Source organism: Peromyscus leucopus, chromosome 19 (genome assembly GCF_004664715.2).
Source record: "Peromyscus leucopus breed LL Stock chromosome 19, UCI_PerLeu_2.1, whole genome shotgun sequence".
In the NCBI taxonomy this organism is placed as follows: Eukaryota; Metazoa; Chordata; class Mammalia; order Rodentia; family Cricetidae; genus Peromyscus; species Peromyscus leucopus.
Genome location: NC_051079.1, coordinates 66,155,516 through 66,175,679, shown reverse-complemented (window position 1 = coordinate 66,175,679; position 20,164 = coordinate 66,155,516). Strand labels below are relative to the sequence as shown.

Here is a 20,164-nt window from a genome sequence, read left to right as displayed (position 1 = left end):
TTTCCCACCTGAAACTCATGATCAAGTGCACTCATGTACTGACATTCAAGATCTCCAATGGAGTTTTCCACTCTGGAAGGCCAGTTTACGAGCCCTCCTTATCTTCTATCAATTTGAAGACAAAAAAAAAATGTCTTATGAACATATGATTTGTAAAAATTTAACCTCTTGGTAATGTGTAAAGAGAAGGGGGAATGAAGCGGGAAGCATTGCGGTGGGAAGGGAGTCCAAGTAGAACAAAGGTGGCCCCGGGATGCACGGTCATCCAATGGCTCAGCCAGAGAACTGAGATGGGCTGTCTGGCTATTTAATAAGAAGCGAATCCTCCAATGAGAACACGCTCTGGTCTGCACATATCACTTGACCACTGAAGGAGAACAAGATGTTGATGAGATTAGTACTTCAAAAGAAAGTCTTCCAGAATGACAAACCCACTGTAGAGCAAAGTAGCTGACAAAGAGAGGACAGACACAGGCAGCCAGGGCAGCAGACATTGGGGACACTCACCTGTCCTCTAGGCTGGTTCTGATTTCTGCCTTGACCACTCGAGGAAGACTGTAAGTTCATGTGTAAAGTGGTCTCTGTAATAACGTCACCTACACAAAGCCATCACTGCGAAGCTCGGGATATGTGAGGTAAGGCTTAGTTCATTCTCTGGCTTCATCTTCTCTTGATAACATTTAGAAATTGATCTTTTCTGTTTGTTCATGGGTGATTATTGGCTTCTAAACTTCTTTATCTTTTCTGTTTCACCCACCAAAGTCAAAATGCACCACAATATGAATGTTGCATTTCTATACAATACTTGTTTTTATTGAAACATTTGAGGATCTTATTCACCAATAATATAAATTCTATGCATGCTTTTTGAAAATGAGTCTTCATAGTATGGGATTAAACACCTGTTATTTCATATAGAGTGACTTCTTAGTTTGTCTTCAGGACCCCTTTTATCCTCAGTCTAGCCCTAATTTATAGAGTTAAAATGGTCATTTAAAATGTAGCCTTGTACAAGGAGATGATCTAATTATTCAGCCTTACTCTATCAATGTAATGAATTATGGAGTTTTCCCAGAGTATTTCACCTGAGAGAAGGAATGTGTCAAATGCTATAGTATGAATTTTCCAGCAAGCCAGTATAGATGCCAGAATCTTGAGTGTTTAGTGCCATGATCTAGGAGTTATTTTTATACAGCTCAAAGAGCAAATGTTAATAATTCATATTTCTTTCTCTAGTGCTGGGAATATGTGTTATACTGAAGAGGCTTTTATACACATAGAATATACCATGTGTGATAATAGTATATTTAGTATTCATTCAAATAATAAGCAGACTGTCATCTATTTGTGATTACTCCAGAAAAAAATTAACTAAAAATATCTAAAGCAAATCCTCAAAGAATTCAAATGAGTTTCTGAATCAGGAAATATCAACTTATTTTTCTGTGTATGGTAGAGGGCCAGTATACCTGCGAGTATGTGCATGTACATGGGCAGACAGACCAGAGGTCTGTGTCCACCTTATAGTTTTTGAGGTGGAATCTCTCAATGAACCTGGATCTCACTAATTCAGCTAGACTGGCTGACTACATGAGCCCTGGGATCCTCCTGGCTTACCTTCCCTGCTGCCAGAAACAGGCGCATGCCTGTGCACCTGACTTTATGTGTGTATACACACACACACACACACACACACACACACACACATATGACTGATTATCACACTCAGGTCCTCATACTTGTGTGGTAAGCACTTTCCCAACTGAGTCACAGTCCTAGCCACAAATATCAACTTCTTCTTGAGACTCCTGCTAGTCAAACAAATGGGCATATTCAAGCCTCAATCTGTATGCCTGCCTGGAACCCTATTCCTACTGTGAAGCCTGGTTGGATTTCTGTTAGGTGAAAAAAAATATTCTTGCACATCTGATGTGTGTTCCATCTTCACTGTTATATGATTGTTAAGCTGCTGTATGCAGTGTTCTGAGTGCTGTGAAACATCTGACTGGTTCCATTGACTATTGGAGGTTTGATGGCTTTGGGTATCATTGCATGCTGCTGTGTGTAGATTAAGTATAGCTTTAGGCCTAAAAGTAAGCCGAGTGGTCATGTATTCTTATTTTGTTTTGTCAATAACATCTCTAAGAGTAAGACAGGTACTGTAAATTTATTATGGCTAAGAAGCTTTATGCTCAGTTCCATTCACAACGACAGAAAGGTAGTTTATAAATTGTTGTCTTAAATTTAGGTGAACTGAATAATGTCAAGGGAAATTTTGTTTGGACAAGTAAGCTATGATTTGATTTTACTGAGTCTAGTTCAACCAATGCATTTTTATAAATTAAAATAGCTTCCAAATTTTAACCTCTGCTTAAGATTTAAAAAGAACCATTTCTAGGGAAGGTACCTACCCAAATGGCTTTCTAAAAATTATCCTCTGCTTTATGCCTCTATCTATACTAATCTTTCATGAAAAAAAAAAAAACCTTATGAAACCAGGAGGAAGTGAGTGAGGGTGTCTGAGGAGACACAGGCCTTGGGTAACTGCCTTCTTAGCCTTGCTCAAAAGCCTAAGCAGGAAATACATGCATTTAGTCACAATCATGGCCATGATTACAATGTGAAATGAGGTCAGAGTATCCAGTTGGTGCTGGGCAGGGAACACAGTGGAAAGGGTTTCTCTCTGTATTCTAGCATCCAAGCTACAGTTTTGACTTGGACCACCCTCCAGCAGTACCATCTGTCAGATAGCAAAGAGGATGAGAGATTAGCATCACCTCTATCTGCTGATGGATGGCACCCTCACACCAGTGGGTCAAAGGTGACTGAGGTATGGTTTTTACAAGTATAGGTGTATGAACTTTGGGCCAGTAAACACTAAGAGCAGGTTGCACTGTTCTTTTTATCAATTATCTGACGGAGGATCTTTAATGACTTCATGCTGTAAGTTGCAAAACATTTTATTAGAGTCAACTGTAAATTGTCTGGGGATGGAAGGAGCTGAAAGAACTGGACATCCACATTTGTTGAACAGAGCAATATAATGAAGACCGCTGGGGGTTAAACACAGAAGTAGGGAAAAGGTCATTGCTGTTATGGTGCTTATGAGCCCTTGATGAGAAAAAAAAATAGATTGAGTAGGTGCAATTCAAAGACATACCATTCAAGGCTTCACGACTTGCACTGAGTCTAAAATTCCATCAATACTGAACCTATTCAGGGGGGTTAGAAATCTTTTCAGTCTTTCTCGTGTTAAGTATGTAATGATCCTGTAGAAGATGGAATGCTTCAAAGGGCACAGCCTTATAGAGAAGACACCTGGCTGGGCCTGTTCTGGAATCTATTAGCTTTTATTCAGAAAATAGAGCAAGCACTTAACATGAGTCAGTCCCTGTTATTTCCACCAAGAAAACTGTTACAGACACCTCTCAGTACAAGAGAGGGTGCCCAGGCAGTTCTGAGGCCCAGAAGGGTAGGAGGAAGATTTATGTGTCAGATCCCTACTCTTACTAAGAGCTCTGAGTCATGTAGGTTCATCATTAGAGTAGGAATTGACAACACGATGTGGAGGGAACAGTGAGGAACCGAACCTCCATGGAGACAGAGGAGAAAACCGTGTGCTTTCATCTGCACAAGTGACAGATGCCTTTACACTGTAGTGGAGAGGATCACTGTCCTAGTAGATGTGAGGGGTGGAGTCAAATTCTGGGCCTTGTCTCAGAATTGTCCACTAACTCTGGGTAGCTTGTATCAGCCACTGAAGAACATGCTTTTCTGAAGACTATAGTCCTAGAAATGTAGAAGAAGGGTAGATCCCATTTATTCATTTGAAATGCAGTTACATTTATTAAACAAGTGCTAACAAAGTCCCTTCAGGAAAATTAGTGTACACACACACACACACACACACACACACACACACACATGCGTGCACGCACACACGGAAAGTGAGAGAGAAAGAGAGAGAGAGGGAGAGAGAGAGAAGAGACCACAATAGATACTTGATTTTAAAAGGGAATTTAGATCTACCCAGGTTAGCCTTAATCTGTAATTATTTATAAATTATGTTATTGCCTTTTCTAGTTTGGGGAGTCTATGAACACATTTATAATTGGACATATAGAGCATTTCAAGCATTTCATTTACTTTTTTCCAGGGTATATTACTTACTCAGAATTTGTATCTTTCAAAGGAAGTCGAAATATTACATCTTAAATGAAAAAAATAATTTGAGATTTTGAAATGCTGGTTGGGAGGGCTGGGTGAAGGTGTGTGCATTGAGGGAACTGAGGATATCCAGAGATCTGATGATACGTTATCAGATCAATAACCCAAAAACTGTGAGTATTTGGAAAACAGAAAAATGCTGTCATTTGAAGCTACTATAAATATAAAGGTCTTTATGTGAACTTTGTGAGTGTTCTGATCCAGTGGTTCAATAATCCTATCACAGAGGAAACATCAATCTCTAGGCTGTGGAACACCTGGGAAATGTGCTTCAGTCCAAGTATGCATAGTAGATAATGCATTAACGTTATAGTTTATCTCAGGACCTGATTGGTAAATAACATATAATTAAGTATATTCTACCTACTAGTCTATGTCTGGAAACATCGAAAGGACTTTATAGATATTTCAGGCTGGGGCAGGAAAGATGTGAAACACTTCGCTAAAGGTTGATGTAACATTTTCTCATGCGAATACTACAAACTTCTGGAAGAAGAAATGGAGAAATGGAGAGGTGAAGGGGATGTGAGGAAGACTAGGAGAGTTAGCAGAGTGGGGATAAAGGAGGAAGGAAGGGAGAAGAGAGTGAGGGAGGGTAAGACAAACGGGGAACAAGAAAAGGGAAGAGAAAGTGGAAGAAAGGACAGGTAAACATATACATTGTGTGTGTGTGTGTGTGTGTGTGTGTGTATGTGTGTGTGTGTGTGTGTGTACTTGAAAGTCCAGGAATGAAATCAGCAGCTGAATCTGATATTTTAGTCACAGCACTTAAACAGTTGCTCTCAGTAACTTAAGAATCAGCTTTTGAATACTAAGAATGTAATCTTTTCTACGGGAAAATACGAGAGTTACAATAGTATCTATGTATGAAAATGTCATAACAAGATTCATTATCTTGTTCATTAACCACAAAATTCCCACAGGATTCTTGAGGAAGAGGAAGAAAAGAAGGGGGACTCCATTGATTGTCAGTAAAAAGGGAGGCAGACCAGATGTTCAAGGAGTCACACAGACACAAGAGTCACACGTTTCATGACAAGGCATTTTCAGGGCAGCTAAAGAGATTTCTGCTAGGGCATAGTGAAGTCAGAGATGGCCAGGACAGCTCCCCTAATAACAGTAAACATTTATAGAGCTCCTTGGACTCTATATGGCATCCGCAGAAGTGACATTATTTCCCACAATAACCATGCAGGTTTACATATTCTCCTTCCCATTTTCAGCAAAGGGAATTGTTGCTCTGGGAGGCTTAGTGTCTTACCTTAAGACCATTCACACAGCAGCTATAAAACTCTCAGCCTCTTGATTCTAGATTTTTTTTACTTCTCACTTCCCTTTGTCTTTGTAGAGTCTCCTAAGTTACCTCCAAGGAAGAAACTTAACTACTCAGAGCAGACAATGCCACAACTACCTGAAGTTATTCCTATAAAAATGCCAGAACAAAACAAAACTCAGGCTTGAAGGTCTACATGTACAATAAAATAACTTTCAATTACTGTAATAATAATATGCACTACTTTTTCCGGCCAATGTGATTAAAGTATTTCTGAGTTCTGTAATGATGAAGCCTTGTCACCATACTGGAAGTTTAAGGAAATTTCCCATGTGTTGTTGAATGTCAAGAAATTAAGAGACATTGTTTATGGACAGCTATTTCTAAGAGCTATGAGACAGGGGTTGATGCAACCCAAGTTGCCAGCATCCCCTGTTCGAGACATGGGACAGGGGCTGTAAGGAAAACACTGATGGATGAGCAGCCAGCTGCCACAGACCTCAGAATATGTGGGAAGCGGAAGAAAGGGGGACAGTGGAAACAGGAGAAGCAGGAAGGTGGGTGTTCTGTTCGGAGATTGGAGTGTGAGTGTGGTTGAATTAACCAGACAGCTCACTTGGGAGAATAGTCGATTAGGAACCTGGAGAAGAGAAGGATGGAAGGAGGAAGGGGAGAAGGGTGCAGAGTGAAGCCGAAATGCAAACTCGGAAACAGATGAGAGGAGGAAGAGAGCTGGTGATCAACACTGGAGGAGGGTGATCTAGTAGGAATACAGAGGACTCATCAGGGACGGAAGCTGGGATTGGAAAAGACCTGTTACAAAAAGTATGTTAGGATTCTAGAATGAGATAGTAGCGATCAAGAAAATCATCAACAAGAAGAAATCATTGTAATTATTATTCTACCATTAGGATTAATAGGGAGCATTCCCAGAATTGGTGCTGATTCATTTGGAGATACATGATACAAAGCTAATTTTGAGAAATACTAGTGCATTCCAAGATGCTTAAAAATCTTGAAAATGCTGGGCAAGATGGTGCACACCTGTATTCCAATGCTCAGAGAGTTGAGATGGGAAGGTGATGAGTTCCAAGTGGAATTATACTTTTGAAAGCAACAGAAAATATTTTCATTTTTCCTCCTATGCCTCGGTTGTGACCTGTGCTGCCAGGAAATGCTCAGGGGAGCTCTGGAAGACACAAGAAACCATCTGTTCTGTTTTGATTTTTTTTTTTTGTGAGGGAACCTCCCCCTCTTCCATTTGGCATCAGGACACTAGAGTTTATCTTTCTCAGTTTTAAAAGAAAATTGTAAACAATGCAACCAACATGCTTTCCAGAGCCCAAAGAATAACTAACTGAAACACTGCTCACCTTCCTTTGCCTTTCCGTCCTATGGTCTGACAGGGACTCGGTTTTCCTCACATTCTTTCTCAACCTACAGAAATGCTAACCAATCTCAGGTAAAAAAAAAAAAGAAAGAAAGAAAGAAAAAGAAAAAGAAAACTGCACACCAAAGCCTGAGATAAAGAGCAGGATGAGTTTCACAACTCAGGACAGGTATTTGAATTTTTATATGGTTTCAGAAGCCCCAGAGAAAACCTCCTACCACTAAGAATGGAGCTACAAGTTATCACCTTGATCTTACAGCTCTCCTCACAATTCTACCTGTTTCCTCTTTGCCCTCTGTCTCACCTCCTTCATCCTCTCCTCTTCCCTCTATTCCCTCTTTCTCCTCTGTTTTTTTTTCTCCCTCCTACAGCAATCATAAATACCATTGCTGGCTGTTATTCATCACTCTCCATTTACCAGACATTGTGCTAAATGCCCAATATATACATCATTATTTAACCTGTCCCACAAAAATGCCATTTACAAAATAGTACAGTTTCAGAACAAGAAAAAATTAAAAGGCTGCTGCCCTATGATTATACTGTCCTCAATGAAAACAGAACATAGTTGAGGGGGTATCAATCATTTCAATGGAATTGCTTTTTCTACAATAAAAGGAGGCAACATAAATGGAATTCGCTTTACCTTAATGCCATTGTATGAGCATAACAGTAAAAGGCTTCAATTACTTATACACGTGGATTTGATATATCAAGTTTTAAAAGAAGCTTACTATTTATTTAGATAAATTATTTTTATGAAATTTATATGGAATTCATGAGTGTGTATTTTTCTGCAGTGGAGTTGATAACTATCTTGGTGTAAAAAGAAGGAGGATAGAGTATTTTATTTATATAACTCTCATGTATATTTCAGCCCACCATAGATTAGACTTTTGAGTATATGTTATTTTTATTTTTATTTAATGCACATGCCATATTGTTTGTGTAAATATACTGTGGACCTTTTTTTCTAGAGTTAATTTGTACACTCTAAGAGACAATAGCAAGCCTAAGCGATGCATAACCACGTTCTGGTTTCAAAAAGCAGCAGAACAGTACTTCAATCCAGGCCTTACAACTCCATAGCTACATGATCTTAGGAGAGTTCTTTAGCCCGTATGAAGGTCACCAAGTTTCTTCTTTGATAAACATAGAGTAATGATAGTAATGATTGCTGCTTTCCACAGTCATTGTGAAGGTGGATTAAAGAAGTGAATGAAACGCCCAGCATACAGTATATATTCCCCAGGCGCCAATCCTCCTTCTCCACCATGCTTTCTATTTATTATAGTAATGTGCTCTGTCTGCATCTGCACTGACCTTGACCTATACCTACATGTATGCATTTGTATATACTCATATTCACGTTTGAAATCACATTCATTAAGGACATAAATTTATGGAATTCTAGGTGTATCTTCCAGTGCAAAATCAAGCTTCACTTCAATCCATGTGGAAGGTCATAAAGAACCTTCCTTACAAAGCCAAATGCTTCTCTTCAATATAACTGGTAACAGTACCCTGGAAGCCACAGATGTATCCTAGCACCACCTAGTGGGAAATTCCACTTTCTACCCCATGCTGTAGTATACTGGTTCCAGCCATGGCTCCAACTCACCATTTTGTGAGGGCTGGGGGTTCCTTCCACCACCCCAAAGAATGCCTGTACTGAATAAGTTGATGTCCATTTCTATTTATATCTTTCCAGTTTTCTTACTGAGTGGTTCTGGATGTGAGTGCACTGCCTTGACATCTTGCTGCCTTTATCAACAGACAGGAGAAGACTTAAAGCACCTTATAACTGGACCTGAATGACTGTGAGTCAAGTATCATAAGTCTGTGTCTTCAGATCCTAGAAGGATAATTGTGTGTCTTATGAGAATGGCTTACTAGATCTAAACTTAGGGACATTTTACATTTTCTCTGAAAAAAAAAAAAGTAAGAATTCTTACTTTCAAGGGGAATTTTGAGTCACAAACAATTCCATAGGCCAGTTGTTTCCAAAAGATGGGGTGCCATTGCTGTTCTTTTGGTCATGAAGAAAGCCAAGTTTGATTGCAGAAATTGTTTCTACTTCCCTTTGATTAACTCATGGGATAATAGCGAAGAAAACCCAGGCCATTGCAGTTGTACCTATACAGATGATTATTGTGCACGTGTGTTATCCCCTTCAAAAGCTTGAAGATGACTTAGAAGTGTAGTCATGGATGAAGTAAGAAATTCATGTCATCTTGATTAGTTAATTGGTCTGAAGAGCTAATAAATGCTATAGAAAATCACTCAAACTATTAGCAATGTTTGAATGAAATGTCCAGACAAATTAATTATCCTATTTAGGCTTCTCATTTAACATATAAGTAGGGTAGAAAACTAGTGTTGCTCATTCTCCTATTAACCTGTCCCAAATGCCCACCACCAAGATCCAGAGACATTTGGATTGGTCTAATAGATTAGTCCACTGTGTCATACAATTCCTATATTTATGCTAGCTTGTTCCCAGTACGTCCAATAAAAAATGGTAGAGATTTCTATCTCAAAGTGCCCACAATCCAGGATAAGAGAAGGGAACTAAGTAGACAGCAGATAGATGAGAATTAGAGATGAGCGTGGTCACTGGAATATATTCATCACAAGATTTCTACTACTCATATGAGTCACATCTTGTGGAAGAAGACAGCATCTGTGCCAGACATCGTGTTCTACCTTTGTCCCCTGTGCACATAAATTAGAAGCATATGAACATACTCAACTTGATGCACATGACAAGAGCATAACTCATTTGAAAGGGCTGGGTTTGTTTTGGCATAGGTTGAATGCACAAAGTTTGCCTTCCTCTTCCTTTCCTCATGTGGTAAATGCTGGGCCTCCTCCATATCCTGAGGGAAGTCAGATTGTCAGTCTCTAGGTTGGGGGAACTGGGAAGGAAACGCACCATGCTTTTGTTGTACTTGAAGTAACTGGCTTACAAAGAGGGTCTTCATCAATGGTATGCATCTGTTTCCGTAAGAATGGTCTTTCTGCACTCTTGTAATGTTACAGTCTCTAGGATTCCCTTCTCCAAACTCAGGAATCATTGTGACTACATTTGTCTGTATCTAAATTTCAAGTAGTGGAATCTGTCCCCATGCTAGATGCTGGAGTAGAGTGGAGGGCATTACCTCGTCTTTTACTTGATGCCTAGGCAGTACTCGAATTGATTTTGTGGCTTTCCTGCTTGTGAGATGTTCATTTGCACTTTTCCTGTATTGTGTTTATCCAGATTGTATTTCAGATGCATCTACAATGGCTGATCATTAACAGCAAATGTTTATTGAACATTTTTGGCTGTGGATTGGCTCTAGGCTACAATCTGGGAATAATGAGAAGAGTTGAATGTACTTCTTTACCCTGGAGGATTTTGCTATCTACTGGACCATGTTTCTTAAACAAACAACGATATGTAACAGATCACACACACACCATGAGCCCTACAAACAATAGTTGTTGCTACTCAGAGAAAAGAGAAATTGATGAGGGCTAGATATCCTGATAAGGTGTTAGGAGTAAGATGGAACTGGAGTGGTTTCCTAAGAAGTGTAAAGACTCTGTTGATAGGATCCTGAATATGAGATTTTTCTGAAGATCTCATAAAAAGAAACCCCCTAGACACATACTTGTAAGATGCAATTACCTTATTGTTTATGAGGTAAGGCTAAGAAGCAATAGCCTGATGCTTTAAGGTGCTTCTTCCAGTGTTCTAACATTAACACCTTACACCCCTCACCTTACACACTGAGGGAAAGCCAGGCAGTCTGCCAACTTTGTCACTAAGATCCTGGCCTGCTTGTCAATTTCTAGGACTGTCTTGCTTTACCTAAATTCTCCTCCCTTCTCCACTTCGAAAACCCTCATCAGAACACGGGGTACTTGATGACTTCTCAGAGCAAACTAGGTTTTAATATATCAGAGGGGAAGGGGGCCCAGAGGGTGACTTGTTAGGGATGCTGCCTTAGGAAGTGAATTTGACCATGGAGAGGATGCTAATGTATCAAGAGAAATAGCAATTTATGAGATGTTCTGGGATATTTTTTTTTATTGTCAAAGAGAGATATTCAGATTTTTTTTGAGGATTAAAAACTTACTAGTCATTTTCATAGCTCTTACTAATCTATGCAGACATTTCTCTCAGTTTGTTGAATGAAACATTGTATGAAGACTGTGGAAGGATTAGTAATGTTTTAAGGACAAAGTCTGGTGACTTTCCTAATATCAGCAATTCTTGAATATCTCTGTGCCTGCTCTTATAGTTTTCTTTTCTTTTTTAGACACTCTCTGATTATAATTCATTTTGGCTTTGGAGAAATAGAGGCAGGAAAGAATTAAGATCCAAGAGCCAGAGTTCCTGCCTTTCACTTCATTTAGCATATGTTTGGGGATATCAAAGACAATTTCATCTTTTTTTTCATTGTAGAGCATCTTCTTAGATTTAATTGGGGCAAAATATTTAGTGGATTTGAAATATAAAATATTCAGTCAAGGATATTTCCCCTTTCACAAGAGGTATCTCTAGGGTTCATCTTAGTGTGGCTGGATGTGTCTTGGGAAAGCTGACATGACCTCCTGAAGTTAGAGTCACCCTTCTTTTCTAGGAGACTTCTGTAGGGTTGTCATCTCAAGTTATTTCTTTTACTGTGGTAAAAGATGCATAATAGGAAATCTATCCCTTCAGCCATTTTAAATGCAGAAGTCAATTGCATTTAGTACAGTCACATTATTGTGCTACCACCACCAGCAGCAGCCACCTCTAGAGCCTTTTAGTATTATTAAATTACAATCATAATCATAAGATAGTAGTTTCCCATTCCCTACTTCTCCCAGTCTCGGGTAACTACCATTCCACTTTCTGTCTCTAAGAATGTGAATGTTCTAAGCAACTATCAGGATGAAATCATGGCACAGATTTCATATCTGTCCTTTTGTGTCTAGCTTAGTTCACTTTGGAAAATGTCTTCAACTTTGGTCCCTGTAGCATGGGTCGGAATTCCCTTCCTCTTTGAGGAAAAACACTATTATTTGTTACCATACAAAGCATTTTATTTGGGTAGCAATCAGGGCTTGGAGCAAGCAAAATGTTCTTTACCACATCATAGCATCTATGTCCATATTTTTGGTATTTTTGGTAACAAGATTTTCTTTATATTGTAAAATGTGTGACTATATAATTTAAAGAGCCTGAATATGGATGGTACTGAAAAGAATCTGCCAGATGATTCCAACCAGAAGAAGTATTTATTCAGAGACATTTATTAGTTACGAGGACAAGTAAAAATAATAGCCTGCATTAAAAAAAAAACATTTTGAATGTATTTTAACTCTTCTTTTCTTCTAAGTCTTTGAAATGACTTAGCAATGTCAACTCAGTGTCACCAGATCACTAACCTTAAAAAAGGCTCTTCACAAAAGGGGCCTGGGAGGTCAGAGAAATCTGTGAGTGTTGCCTCCAGTGGCAGCCGTCCCAGAGCCTCTGGATGCACAACCATTTAGAATTCTCTAAGGACTCTCACTCCTTCAAAGAAGTCTTTCTTTCCCAAGGACGTCTGAATTCAGAATCATGTTTAGCTGTTATTTTTGTAATACTTTGAAATGTTCATATTAAAACAAGATAAAATGTTTAAGAAGGTGACAGAGATGGGAGCATCTGAGAGTGCAGAATCTCAGTTCCTTTTGAGATGAACTGAGAGAATTGTGATCCACAAACCAAAAAAAAAAAAAATTGCCTCAATTTTCCCATTTTCAGGACAAAAGCATTTACACTCACAGTCAGAGAATTCATTTGCTATTTTCTTGAGAATTCTTTAGCTACACTCGTATTTGTCTACATAAAGAACTGAAAAATTGATGCAGTAAATAATTTCAGTATTTGTTGTCTGCTTTTTTTTTTTTGCAGAAAGCATGGTTATGTTATTTGAATAAATGTATTTAAATACAATGCTGTTTAAAGAAAGATCTTTCCTAACCCTTTGCTCCCTAAAGGAAGACATGCATGAAGGCAGTGAAGGCCTTTGTTAGTAGTAGGTTCACTGCAGAACACTAATTATTACCCATAGATCCCAAAGTGGGAACATGGTAAAGATGGGAAGGAGATGGAAAGGTGGAAGAAATCATCAAAGTTAAGGGTGAAACACGCAGATCCTTGGAGAAAGATGCGTTTTCAAAAGAACAAAGAGCGATAAAAATCAACAACAACAACAAAATCAGTGCCCTATTTCAGTGTCTTTTCGTGTCTGTTTTCCTCTTTGTTGTTAATCTTCATCTCCCCAAATTCCCAGAGCATGCACCTCTAGTTTGATTTTAAGTAAGCAATGTGGGTATTATCTATGAGGAAATAGAATGCGTCCAGCAACTAAATTTTAGGTAGGAGAAAATTTCCTGCAATGGAATGGAGTGAATGAATGGTAGTAGATGAAGACCACAGAGGAGGAAAAGACACCAACAAGGAAAATCAAACATGAATAGACCATGATCCATCCAAGATTTAAGAATAATCTCCAAGGCCTGTGCTTGTAGACAGTGAACATTTGGGATCTTAGCTCAAGCAGCCAAGTTAATATAGTCAGGGAACTTGGAGGTTTCTAATAGCCAGTAGTTACTTAATGAATAAATAAGGGTATAACTTGGAACTTAGAGGACATAATCAGATGAAAAATAAATGATACTGATATACCAGATGAAGTCACACATAATAGAGCTAGAAAGAACTTGATCTTGGTAGTTGACAAGTAGCTCATTTAGAGTTTAGGAAAAAAGTGTCTTTCAGGTCTGATTGAAGAAGTTCACCTGGTCTGAGACCAGTGGCTACCTGCACTGGGCTCATCTGATAGGAAAGTTTGTATGACACAAATACTATTGAGAAATTAATACCAAGTCCTTTTTTTTTTTTTTCATTTATAGTTATCCAGACCTTTGTTGCTCAGAAACTGAGTTTCATCATTCCTTAGTCCTAGGCTTCTGGATTCTGTTAGGAGGAAAAGTTGTTTAGCAAGCAGAATGTTTCAGGCAACCACTAATTCATCATACTGAGGCAGAATTTCAAACTTATCTAATTCAGGTTTGATCTTGACTCATAAATGAGTCTGTAAAGGAACCTGTTATAACCCTGTGTCAGAGCCTTGAGCCTTGAGACAGGACATGAAGCCATTTGGAATATACTCAACCATGAAACCTGCTTAGGGCATTTGACATGTTATTGTGTCCTTTTATTACAATATTTAGAGAGCAATATTAAACTAATTTAAACAAATAGAAGGGAATGTTGAGATCCATATTAATTCTGGGGCTGCATCCAGAGATTCACAGATCAGCTGGTTTAAATCACAGAAATTTGTCTTCCAAGACTAGAGACTAGATATCTAAAGTTAGCTGTTTGTCCAGTTTTGTTCCCAAGGCCTCATTATTTTGTGTGCAGATGGCCACCTTTGTTCTGTGTCTTCAAATGACCTTTCCTTCTAAGTATATCTATCCGTGGTATCTCCTCTGTATGCAGAAAAATATTTTATACTAGAATACCGAGCATATTAGACCAATACCCACCTTAGTGGCCTCCTTTGAACTTAGACACTCTTTTCAAGGTATGCCTGCTTCAAGCACAGGAATTTTGGTATAGCATAACTTAGCCCATAACAGGGTTGTCTGATCAAACTATGTAACTGGTAGAGGTGATACTAGACTGGAAAATGGATAACTCAAACATGGTTAAGATTCCCTTCCTCTAAATGTCATCTTTGTTCCTCTTATTATGTGTTGTATTCCACAACCACTCATGTAGGAGGGGGCCATCGATTTCCAGCAGCTTGACCCCAAAATACTTAGTACATAATTAAAGAGGAAAATGATTGCCTTCCCTAGCTGCTTGGGTTTGGAACTCCCATGGATAAGCCTCTGACTCTGCTATTTGGAATCAGATAGTCTCCAATGGATCAACCATCAGTGGAAATAGGACACTGTGATTGATTCAAGTTCAGTAAGTGCTCCCTACCAGACCAGTTAGTAACTACAGCCAAGGAGTCAGGGTTTTATCAATATGTCAACCCATTTCTAAAACACACTTGAGAATCCTTGGCTTAGGAGTAAGGGTCTTCCCCAAGGAGCATGCCAGGGAAGATGTAGCCCATATATTCAATGTGTCGTGGGGGACCAAAGGTGGGAAAATGAGAAGAAAATTCCAGTGTAATGTAATAAAGGCTCCAAAATAATGGTCTAATCTGATTCTCAGCAGAAAACATCCAGTCATAGAGCAGCATTGGGTGGCTACATCAGAATCTTGGGGGAATCAGTAAAGGTTCATATAGATAATGACCTTAAAGACAAATCCCAAGAAGGTGAATTTACTTCATTATTGGCTAATTTACATTATTAGCCAATGGAAGTAAATTATGGGGGAAACATGCACATCCATCAATAGGAACTTTAGGGAAACTGCAGGAATTTCAGCACAGTGAAACAAAATATAAAAATTGAGGCCAGAGAGCTCACATCCTCAAAATAGGCAGTTTGGAAGGCCCACAGTAGATCAAGAGTGAGCATGTAATTTGGGCTCTTTTCCCAATTAAACAACAAAGCTCATAATTTCCATTAAGATGAAGATATGAAGTGGGAGGGATGGAAATTTCGGGTTGGTTTTCTAAGAAAGCTTACAATTCCCATGTGCTGAGTAGAGCCACATGAGTCTGGCTGCGATACTGACTATGATTCTGGACTGGAAACATCTCCACTTTGATTCTACTTAGCCACTTACTTGACATGAAAGGATGTGCATCAGTGAACTTTTAGGACCATGCCAGTTCGGCTGGTTTCTATTTATCTTTCTGGTCAATAAGTATGTGTCTTGAGTACTGAGTATCAGCTCCATCTGGCCTCTGTACTGACCTAAAGTTGGAATCCAAAAATCCTTGTTTGGCACAGGCCTAGTCCATGGAAAACTGCAGACTACTCCACATAGCTTAAACATGAACAATTGATATCAACGTGATGTCACCACAGCGAGACTGACATGTAAGAGATGGAGACAGATCTGATGTAAGCACTCCAAGAAAGGAGCATTTTCATTGTGAGTTTCCAATGGATTGAAAGGATGATTGTGACTACCATAGGCAAAGACAAGGAGGAAGAGCGGCCCTGGAGAAGGGACTTGGGTACCAACCTGAGGGAGTCTGAGCAAGAAAGTAAGGGGGAGGAAAAGACAATGTTATTCAAGACAAAGGCACTAAGGCTGCAAAGGCCAACTTTCCTTCTCATACCTCTGCACCCTATCTTCTTTTAAATAGTCTACATTTTAACCCACTTTTGAGACTTCCTATGTCCCCTGCTATCAATCAACTTTTTCTCTACATTCTAACCCTACCTAAAGGTCTCTCCCACTGTCAACTACTGCATTTCTCAAAGAAACTCAACAGGCGGCAACTGGAAAAAAATTACTGCTTTCTCCATGTTAAACAAAGCCTCTGCCAACCCATCAGGACTAATACTGTTTGGGGAAGTATGTGAGAAGAACATCTCTACCATCTCTCCCATCATCACAGACCATCATGACCAGCAGGCCTATTGGCCAAGCACTCTGTGCTGAGGCTTTGAATCCTTCCAACGGCTCTGAGAGGTGAGGCCTGTATTATTATCTCCACTTCTCTAAAAGTGAGGGAAAATAGAGCTTACAAGGATGGAGTGGCCTATATGAAATTGATAGATAGTTAGGGAAAGAGCTGGGAATCCAATTACAGACAGGGCACATCACTGTGTGTATAACATCACACTAGGGGCTCCAAAGCACAACAGATGTCAGCTGTGATTACATAGACTACCCAAAACTTTGCCAATTGGTGTGGGATCCTTCTACTGTTATTCTCACCATTTGTTCAGTAGACATAGCCTAAATATTAGAAGGTTTGGGAGCAGGGTTTTACTCTAAAGAAAATAGACATTATTTCTAAATAAAAGAGGAGGGAGTATTTCAAGTATGAAATTTTCATGGACCAAGTAGATACATGAGGAAAGATGAAGTGAAGGGAGGCTGGAAGGCCTGAGAAGAAACGGATTTGCTTGATTCCAACCTTGACCTCAACCAGCAGACAAACCACAGCTTCCATGCACCACAACTCCTGTCTGCAAAGTGATGCCACTTTAAAATCATATCAGATTCTTAGCAGAGTTCCAGGCAGAGAGCACATATTGGATGTAAGTTGCTATATTATTTAATTACCTTTTGTTGATGGAGTGAAATCCTAACCCACCTCTGAGGCACAGAATGACTACACCATCCCCCAGAAACTTCACCCACCAGACAGTTTATCCTGTTGGCCCTTCTTCAACACAGTGCACACATTTCATTGAAGAGCACACATTACACCCCTTCTTTGATGGATGCTGTACAATGTCTTGTCTCTTACCTAGAACAAAAGAAAAGGAAAAACTCCTTTTTTGTTGTTCTTCATGTTAAATACACTTGCGAAAACCATAATGAGAAATCTTTATTTCTGATGATGAATGAATGGGTAGCTGAGGAAGAAATGGGTTCTCTCCACCCCCACCTTGGTTCTCAGTGGAGGTATGCACTTATATGTGTCTGCATGTGTTGATGGAAAGTATATATCCCTTGCTCCCTTGGCTGGGTCTCCATGAGCAGCCTCTACTAGGACTTCTGAGATTGCGACAAAGCAACTTTCTTTCTCATTGACCAATGGAAGTGGGAGATATCCTCTCCTAGCTATCTTAAGTGGACAGCTACCATTGAGGACCAGAGACAGGTCAGTCACCTTGGACAGAACCCTGAAGCTGAGACCCCCTGCAAGGCTCCAGACTGTTCTGCATTGCAGTTGGTTTCACAGGGAAAATAGGGCCTTGCTTAACCTCCTTTGACGAGAAGTGTAATATAAACACAAACTGCTGTACCATCCACTTCAGAGAAGCCACTTCAATCCACTCAGGCACCTTTGGCTTTATTCTCACCAAGTTCAATCCTCCTTTAAAAACTTTAATAAGAGCATGTTTTCATTTGTTCTCAAGGGACTAATTTATTTATTTAAAGTAATAATAAAGTTTTAGCATAATCCCTTACTCCCAAGAAGTAAGGAGACTCTTTGAACAATTTGTTTTTCCCATCATTGAAGTATGAAGGAGACCAAGAGGCTGCTGTGGGGGGGTCTCAGAGCCAACTGTCATGGCAACAGCTGGATTTTCTAGGCTGCCTTGCCATCAGCCTCTGGGAGCAAAGCATTAGAAAGTAGAATCACAGTTTTATTCTTTCTGTCACTTGACTACAAGTTTCCCCTTTTCAAGAACCCATGGATAAGTTAGAATGAGGCCCCAGCTCAGCTGGGATTAAAAATAGCAACTGTGACTCAGTCAACTTGGGCTTCAGAGTGGAGACCTATAAGAGGCATAGTGGACCAGATGGTGGGTAATTACTCTGCGTTTTTCTTCATGCTATGGAGTCACAGGGTGGAGGGAGTCTATAAAAGCTGGTGAATAAGCCCTGCTTTAAGGAACAGGAAGAGTTCAGAAATCTTAGTCTTTAATGGTTGTTGGGGGACAGAACCACTTTCACTAGGGAAACTAATGTTATTTATCTGCTGACCACTATCTTAAATAGTTTAAATAAATCATTTCATTTTACACTTATGTGAAGAACACATTCCATTTTTCCCATATTTTGCATAAGTAGAATGAAGTCTACATAAATTAGATAACTTAAGATTATAGAGCTGCTAAAGGGTCATTGACTGCAGAACCCATTTGAATCCACTGTGGCTCTCAGAATAGATAGATTGCTGTAGGATGATGAAGGTGGTTATGTCAATTAAGAATAATTTGATGTCGGTTAATTAAGTAGCCCAACCTACTTAAGCAAGTGAATGTTTTCTTTTGTCTCCTAAGAAGAATCCAGAGATGGGCAGCAGGGGTTATGTCCTCAGCAACTCAGAGAAGCAGGAGAGTTCCTTCATCTTTTTCCTCAAGCCTATCACCCTTTAAAAAGAAGGCCAACCATCTCCAGAGGTCACATCTGTTTCCAGGGCAGGAAGAAAAGGTTTCATGGCAGTACTATCTGTTACCTTCTAGTAGAGGGAAAATGCTTTTCAGAGCCAGCATGGAGATATAGCCTCTCACTGGTGAAAAAGAAGTCATTCACCCTTCCTGCCACTAGCTAGAAGAAAGACTAAAAAAAGCAAGAATTTATCTTTGCATGCTCTAGAGTGAAAGGACAGTTTGAGTTTGGCTCACAGCTAATGTGTAAGATAAGCATTACTTGCTTGCAGAGAATGGAAAGATCCTTATGAGGCAAGCATAAAAGGGATATCTTATAACAGACTGCCACTGACTGAATAACACAAGAACAGATATTCATTTCTCACATCTGGGAAGTCCAAGATGAAGGTACTAGCATTTGTTCCAATGATAAGTTTCTTGCATCTTCCTATAGCAGCAGAGGCAAGGGCTGTAGTTCCCTCCACCTCCCACCCCCAGCAGTCCCTTCCCCTGTTAGATAAAAGCCTCCATGGCCTGATTACCTCTTAAAGGCTCCACCTCTTTTACCATCACATTGAAAGCATCTGAATTTCGGAGGCAACACATTCAAAGCAAACACAGTGAAGCTTGCCAAAGTCTGAATCCTAGGGTTGTTAGTGGTGGGGGCATGCAACAGAAACCAACTAAGCTTGGATTCGAGCAGGACGTAAGTGCCAATCCAGAGAGCTACCCTTCCTCTGCCCAGGCTTACACTGCTGCTTCCACTCTTCTGTCAGCCATACTTTCTGGCCCCTGTCTTATAATGGGATGCATATTCTAGTTACTATAATTTGCTAAACCTCAAAGAATTTGTTCCATGCCTTAGGGCTGCATGCCATGGCAGAAAAGGGGGTTCTAGGCTCATGTATGAGTTTTGTGTCCCATTTAAAATAGATTGTGTCACTTTAAGTAGATAATAGAAGAATTCTTCCTTTTCTCTTTCCATTTTCTCATTAAGAATGACTTTTCTATAAGACAAAAGAGAATCTGTCATTGATTAAAGGGATTAACAATAAGAACAATGAAAATGAGGATCATGTTAGTGACAATATGAGATTTATTATTATTACAACATTTTTCTTTAAACTTAAATTTTATTTTGGTCAACAAGAAAAAATACTTCAGGTCATTGAAAAAGAATATATGAGCCAATTATCATAACAGTGGGCAAATAGTAATAAATGTAATTGTTAGAAAATTTCTGGAGATGTAGCCATTTCCAATAGGCTAGGGGTATA

At 39.4% G+C, this 20,164-nt stretch overlaps 1 protein-coding gene across 1 annotated transcript in view; it reads left to right on the top strand.

Moving 5' to 3' along the window:
- Positions 1 to 392: 392 nt before the first annotated feature.
- Slc14a2 (solute carrier family 14 member 2) overlaps positions 393 to 20,164 on the top strand; it is a 450,072-nt gene continuing 430,300 nt past the window's right edge. The window contains exons 1-2 of the mRNA XM_028871987.2: positions 393 to 635; positions 8,602 to 8,710. The gene's annotated coding sequence lies outside the window, so the exon portion shown is untranslated. The remainder of the gene's footprint in view (positions 636 to 8,601; positions 8,711 to 20,164) is intronic.